The sequence below is a fragment of the Limulus polyphemus genome, unplaced genomic scaffold (assembly GCF_000517525.1).
Source record: "Limulus polyphemus unplaced genomic scaffold, Limulus_polyphemus-2.1.2 Scaffold2996, whole genome shotgun sequence".
Lineage (NCBI taxonomy): Eukaryota > Metazoa > Arthropoda > Merostomata > Xiphosura > Limulidae > Limulus > Limulus polyphemus.
Window position 1 is genome coordinate 39727 of NW_013668606.1, and position 7991 is coordinate 47717.

Consider the following 7991-nt stretch of genomic DNA (forward strand, 5'->3'; position numbering starts at 1 on the left):
TAACCTCATTACTGCTGGAGTCTCTTGGGTACTGTAGATGTAAAACCAGTGGTCCCAAACGGCCCTGGGTCAAACGTTTTCCGTATTTTTGAATATTTTCCCTTCAATTCCAAATACCAATTTTGACGGATTTCTGGTCCAGCTGCCCCACTGTAATAAAACGATAGATTTTTTGGCCAATTCGTTACTGCATGCCGTTCAAACAGGCACGAACGTAAGATCACCCAATATATGAATCCCTCTAGTGGTGAACATCGTGAAACACAAATGCCGTTATTTTAGGGTTAAATTGAATCCAACGCTAAGTAGGCCCAATAATCTAGATTTTCTTTTTAAATCCGTTACAACCCTGATCCCAAATAGTTTGGGGCCGACCCGGTATTTTTGTAAGCCAAAAATTTTTAAACGCGGATGGCTATTCCAGTCGGCAACCATATGGGACGAGCATGTTCGGGTCGAGGACTCGAATTGGCGACCCTCAAATTGCGGATCTAAACTAACCACCTAAAAAAATGACACTGATATGATCGCTAATTTTAAGACTAAATCTAACTGAATCCTATGCTACAGTTTTCGTCTTTATTCTGGGTAGAACCATCGGTCTACACTAATTCAACTCTTAATAATTCAGCGCCCTCTGTCTCATTACGAATGAAGTAATCGGAGACAGGCGGAATAGAACGACTCAAGTACTTGGGGTTAGTTAGGTTAATGAAGCCTTTTACGAGAACGGAAAATCGGACACTGATCTGATCGGTATGAACTGTTTTACTACCAGATTGTTGAGCTATTTTAATACGAAAGTTGTCTTGAGAATATATACATATAAATTAAATCAGTTGTATGTTTTTCAACTATGGGAATTATGTAACGAAATTTGTATGTAGGTATCAGATGAATTATGATAAAGCAAGCAGTACCTGTATTGCTCTGGACTCTTGTCGAGAAGTCGCCACTACTGTTGTTGATTTTTCTAAATTATCAATTCTCGCGTTTATGTTCTTGGATAATAAAAAACAAACATTCTCTCGAAAAAAAAGAGGGTTTAAAGCTTTAATGTCAATAACATATTGTACAGATTACAAAGGAAATAACACAAGGAAAAGAAATATTTTTTAAAAAACACAATTCATGTTATCTAATATTAAAATAAAAATAATTTGTAACGAGTAAAGTTTTACTACAGTTAAAGTATTTTAAAATCAGTCTACAAATACTCCATTAATATTTCTTAATCACTCATAACTAAAAAATCATAGCTTGAAGTTGACTTTTGTATGGAATAACAGAATTCTGTCACAATCTGCTTAATTTGTTCATCACTTCTCAAACCACAAGAACATCTCATTGACTCTGATCTGATTTAGCAATTATACAAAAACCATGCTAAATTATGTCTGAACGAAATAAACAAACCTTGAAGTTTATATAATCCCAGAAACAACTCTAGGATCCCCGTTTAATGTTGCTGACTGTGATCTGGTTTAGCAACAGTAAGAACTCATCATTACCAGACATTCCAAATGGCCACGTACACATAGTTAACAACTGAATGTAATAGCAGTTATTTGCAGCCAAAAGACCCAGATCCGATGTATTGCAGAGAAACATTATTACTGTTATATATATCACAGAAAACTAATACTAAAACATTTGTGACCTATTTATCCATTTACCTGTCAAGCTTTTCCTGGTGAATATAAACTTGCAATTACTCTTTCAATCACGTGTCTTAGGGTTTTCTTTCCACGTGACAAAGTGTTTAACAAAAGAACAACTGAGCAGACTTCAATGAAGTCTACTTCATTGATAACCTTTACACAGATGAATGGACAACGAGCCTGTTATACAGGGTGTAAAGTGATTCTTCATACTGGAGATTTGTTGTCGTCAAAAAATTTAATGAAATCTTTGTTACTAAGCACTTAGTGCCAGCTTAGAACACAAGGTCTGAGCCTCGCATTTATACCTAAAAACTAGCAATTAAAATACATTCACTATTTTTTACCTCTTGCAGAAGTGCAACAAAATACAAGACGTTTAAATATTGTTTTCAAAGTATGTGTTCCCTGCTAAGGCAGGCACTGTCAGTACAATCCATTAATACAACACTTAAGTAATACTGTTAACTATTGCTCTCGGAGATTGCAGAAAACTAATTTTTGACCTTTAGTATATATTCATACACATATAAGTTCAGCTTAAAACATTGGAAATTCAAGTTACAACATGTTTTGAACAGTAAATATTTTATTTACATTTTTGAATCATTCCTCAGACGTGGATGAGATGAAGTAAACAAAAGTTTAAGAACTAAGGTAATCCACTGGGATGGAACTAAATATTTGTACAAAGTTAATATTGACCTTATTTTGTACTTTTTTTTTTTTTACATCAGAGTTTAAACATTGATGGATAAGACAGTTGCTAATTACAAATGAGAACAAAATAACGTATGATGCAGAGAATGTATACATACACAAGACATATTAAAGTATCAAGACTTGAAGTACTAAGAGAGTGTATGGTAAATAACATCAGACACTTCTTCTTCTGTAGCTTTTTCCCGTATCTATACGGGGTCGCTATTTTTGGTGTTGGCAGGGTTTTTACTGCCGGATGCCCTTTCTGACGCCAACCATCCCCCTAATTTAGCAGTGTAAGACTAGAGGGAAGGCAGCTAGCCATCACCACCCACCGCCAACTCTTGGGCTACACTTTTACCAACGAATAGTGGGATTGACCGTCACATTATAACGCCCCCACAGCTTAAAGGGCGAGCATGTTTGGTGTGACGGACCCGCGACCCTCAGATTGCGAGTTGAGCGCCCTAGCCACCTGGCCATGCCGGGCACTAAATAACATCAGACACTAAAGTATCTATATCTAAGATAATTACAGAATATGTCAAAACATCAGCCATATTATAAGTACCTACATCCAAGGTACTAACAGAACAAAACACACTTCTTAATTTAAAAATAAATTAATTATATTATTTTCACTGTCACAAGAACACTAACAACATTATCGAGTTAAAACTTTTCTTAAATGTTATTTACATCCCTGGTTGAATAGTGCACAACAGATGATTATCACAGATTGTAAGAAATTAGCTAAACTTCATGAACTTCAAGTTCAAAACAACATTTAAAAAAAGTGCATAAAAGTAGTAAAAGTGAGAAGGAATTTAACATAAAATTTTACTGTACATCTTTTTGGCACTACCGTAGGCCAAAACATGTAGAGTCAATATTTATTTTAAAGTTGTTTTGACTTTTAGTAATCTCATTTTTTTAAACAACCACATATACATAAGTATAACAATCATAATACGCACGATATGTAACAAAAACAAGAACAAACATATCTACGATTTAGATGTTCGGCTAACATATCACTGTTATTCCACCTCGAAACTCTCCACTCAGTAAAGTATTGTCTACTTGTAAAACATTTTTATGTAGCAAGAATGAAAACATCTTGAATTGAATATTAATCAAAATTACATTAAAATCACACTTTTTTTTTTTACCAAACAGCTATATTTCAATAAAAAACATAAAAATATTAACAATAAGGGCAGAAGCTCAAGGTCTGGATAATGCTGGGAAGTTGATTATTGTGTTATTGTTGTTTTAATTCAAAAAAGTAAATAAATGGATATTTGTGTTTCAGTTCACTGCAGGGAATCAAACTTACTGCTTCCCCAACAGAATTTACTAGAACTCTGTAACGGTGAGTTATCTTGGACCCCGTGCAAGGTGTACATTAAACACCTGAAATTCTAAAATCAGTAAAATATTCAAAAGTTTAGTTCCTGTGTGATTTACACTATTTTTAACAAACAGATCCTTCTGTACGGAAAGTGAGCTAATACTTTAGGCAACTTTCAAAATGGTTTGTTCTTTTTGCTTTGAAAGTCTCTTGCAACAAACCACACATAATTATAATCGAACATCTACACCTTGAGAAAAGCTTAAGACTTGAATAATATTTGACGTAAATAATATAACTTTATTAAAGATATTCACATTTCTAATTTAATTATTGAGATAATGTACATTTTACTAAGTGTATAATACTTGCTTGAAAATATATATATATATATATATATATACACACACACACATAAATCTACACGTACGATATTACACCTTCTTACGCATAAGGTAATTTTTTTATTCTGTACAGATTAAAGAAACCGTTAACACTTTTCTGTGTCAGAAAACAATACACAGCAGAATCTTGAATCACTCTGAAGTGACAGTTTAAAATTAAAATAAACAGATGGAAATTTAAAATGAAGAATGTGAAATACTATATTTCAACTTTTACACAAAAATTGACGGTATGTTGAAACTTCAAATATATCTTATAAAACAATCTATATAATAGAACAGTAACCGTCATTTATATCTATAAGTATACCTTACAAACCCTTGCTGATCATAATGCATGGTTTAAACACTTTACACACAGCCTTTCCAAGCACAACCATAAAAACTTATGGATTTAAAATACATTCTTTTTTCTTCTAAGCATATTTTGGAAATCTTATAAATCATTTTCAACAGTCAACGTTTCTGCTGAAAACGAGAAATTTTAGTCACTTTTGCCGACTAACAGCACGACTGGGAATCGGACTAATAGATTAAACATGATCTTAACGTTATCAAAGCAAGTTTTTTTACTTGAATACATTATGTTTTCATGGAAACAGTACCAACCTACTGATGTACCAAACATAATCTTAACGCGTTTTCTAGTTGACTTCTTCTATGTTTTCAAGGAAATAGTACCAAATTTCTCATTCTACAGCTTGAGTATTAACTGTGTTGATGTGTTTTAAATGATCCTTAAGCACTCCATGTTATGATAAAAGAGAAGTGAACAGTAGACAATACTGAAAATGAGTGGTTTCCAAACTGTGTGTTACGACACATTAGTGCGTTGCGGCAAGTTGCTCGGGATGTCGCAAGAGATTCACCAAACAAAGAATAATTAAGAACATAAAAAATTACAAATGAAATACTGCATGTAACAGCAGGGGTGTCATGCTAATCAAGGTAAGTTGGTTAGGGTGTCGTCAGTGAAAAAAAAGTTTGAAAACCACTGTCGACTTTCTTTCAAGATTACTGTTAATGTAGTCTTAAACTAAATTAATCGCAAATCGACCGTGATTTTGATATCTCGAATACACCACGTGATCTTACAAATAACCCTCTGGATCCAGGGTGGGCAGAAACCAGTTTTTAATTATTTTATCTTGAAATGATTTCAGTATCACTTTAATATAAACAAATAATCATATCTCGGGGGCTCAAAACTACTTTAGAAGAGACTGGTTATTCCTTCTAAGGCACAAACTCAAATGATGTACTATTTATTTAATTGCTTTTGATTATGTTACCTTAATTACACCTAAGCCAGAATAATAATTAGCTAGTAAATTATATAATATTACCTAGTATGTTTATGATAAGATTAAAGTGGTTAAATCTGAGAAGTTTTCTCCTCTAGTGGATATTTCATTGCATCGCAGTTGCACATGGTCTACCTCTAACGTGTTTTTTGTACATTTCTTCTCACCATTAATTCCTTCACATTAATAGCTCCTAGCTGTCTTTGTTCTGTGGCTGTATTTCATGACGTACAGTGCCAACACTAGCCTAGTTTTGAAGAACTAAATTATTTGACATTAATAGCTCCTAGCAGTCTTTGTTCTGTGGCTGTATTTCATGACGTACAGTGCCAACACTAGCCTAGTTTTGAAGAACTAAATTCCTTGACATTAATAGCTCCTAGCTGTCTTTGTTCTGTGGCTGTATTTCATGACGTACAGTGCCAACACTAGCCTAGTTTTGAAGAACTAAATTCTTTGACATTAATAGCTCCTAGCTGTCTTTGTTCTGTGGCTGTATTTCATTACATACAGTGCCAACACTAGCCTAGTTTTGAAAAACTAAATTCCTTGAGTACACGAAGTACAGTGTGAACACTAGCCTAGTTCTGAAGAACTAAATTCTTTGACATTAATAGCTCTTAGCTGTCTTTGTTAGAAATGGTTGGATTTCATGCCATAAAAGGACAACTGTAGCTAATTTTGAAGAACTAAACAGTTTCATAGCTAAAATCATAGTGACAAAATGTTGATTCATGTAACTTGACAACTGAAATCTTTGATGCAAAACTGTGTTGTTCAGCTGGTGGCCTGCAAGGTAATTATAATTGACCCACCAACCACCAGGGAAAAATATGCAAAAGATAGAGCTTACTTTTAATGCCTTTAACCTTCAGACTTAACGTTTGTTACCTATTACTGTATTATTCTGGCATCGAAAACCAATAAACTCGAATAAAAGCCATGATACATTTATTTCATGGATGACTAGTATCCAGTCTCTAACATTACACCCAAAATACCATGTGACCCGTCACTAGCATCAAGTAGGACAGCCGTGATTTAAAAGTTTGAATGAGTTTGAGAGATTTCATTAAAATAACGTACACCTATGCATAGATGTTTTATTCCAAAAAAAGTAATTTTGATTCAGCCCACTTCACCATTTTATAACACTCAAATTCATATCAATTCACACAACGCACACCCATAAATGAATAACCTTTCCCAAGATTCTCCCAGAAAAGTTTTAAGAAACATCTGCTACAATCTAAATTAAGATTTGGCCCCTCGTTTAGTATTGATTCTTGACCGAGATTTACAAGAAGTGGAATTTAACAATTCTTAAAGGGTATGAACAAGACAAAACTGTTTTTTTTTCTCTTTCTTATGCTTGTAACCACTAAAAAATTCAGTTAACTATTCTACAGAAACTGGCACTTTACTAGATGCCTACATATTGGCTCTGTAACGTTTCTCTTAAGCAATAATTACATCCGTATAAATTTAAATGATTTCAAATCTAAAAAATTTATAACAGGGAAGATATTCAACCTATTTAATTGAGAAGATATCTACATATTCAAGTTCTGACTATTTACTACCAAGAAGGCTATTTATCTGATACATATGTATGCTTACACAAAATAATCTATTATTCTCTTTTTTTTTTCAGCTTTAAGAAGCATCAAAGTCACAAATTTTTGCATGTGAAGTGTCATTTACTTCCCTTTTTTAAATTTGGCATGTGAAGTGTCATCTAGTTCTTTTAAAATTTTTGCATGTGAAGTGTCATCTACTTCCTTTTTTAATTTTGCATGTGAAGTGTCATTTACTTCTTTTTAATTTTGCATGTGAAGTGTCATTACTTCCTTTTTTTTAATTTTGCATGTCAAGCTTCATCTACTTCCTGTTTTTTTAACATAAAATAGAGACTGTGTATACATATCCAAGGTACATACTGTAATGCAGACACACCCACTCCACTGCCACAAGATAGTTTTGTTTGTTTACTCTACCATTATGCAATAAATCCACGATTTAGTCTTTGATTTCAGCCATTCCGTTTCGTATTGTGCTTGTGCTAGCTTTTAAGCATATTTGTTTTTATAGCACTAAACAAAGGATGTTATCTTATCAATACAGTTGTTTATACAACACTTAAACGAACTAAGGACATGCTGAACAACGCATTATCTTCATACTCAAACCTATAACGTGTCTTCTCACTCCTACATCCACATGAAGTAAAGGCAATATTATGCCCATGTGTACTACATACAAATCTACTGCAATAATATTCACAACAGACTACATTCCTAGTAAAGGCGAAACTAGCAGTTTTGTGTCCACAACTGACCGTTGTAGCCGAGCTATCTTCCACATTCTATTGCATAATTATAATAATTTCCTAGCTGCAGAACCTAAATCATCACTTTTTTCCACCAGTTTCTTTACTAGGTTTTTTATTAACCTACTAAGAATACAATTACGTTTCCAATTTTACTAATTTTTTCCCCCCATTAATTTCTTTGAGTAAATAAAGTTTTTTGTTTTTTTTTGATGATGTACATTGAATTAAAAATTC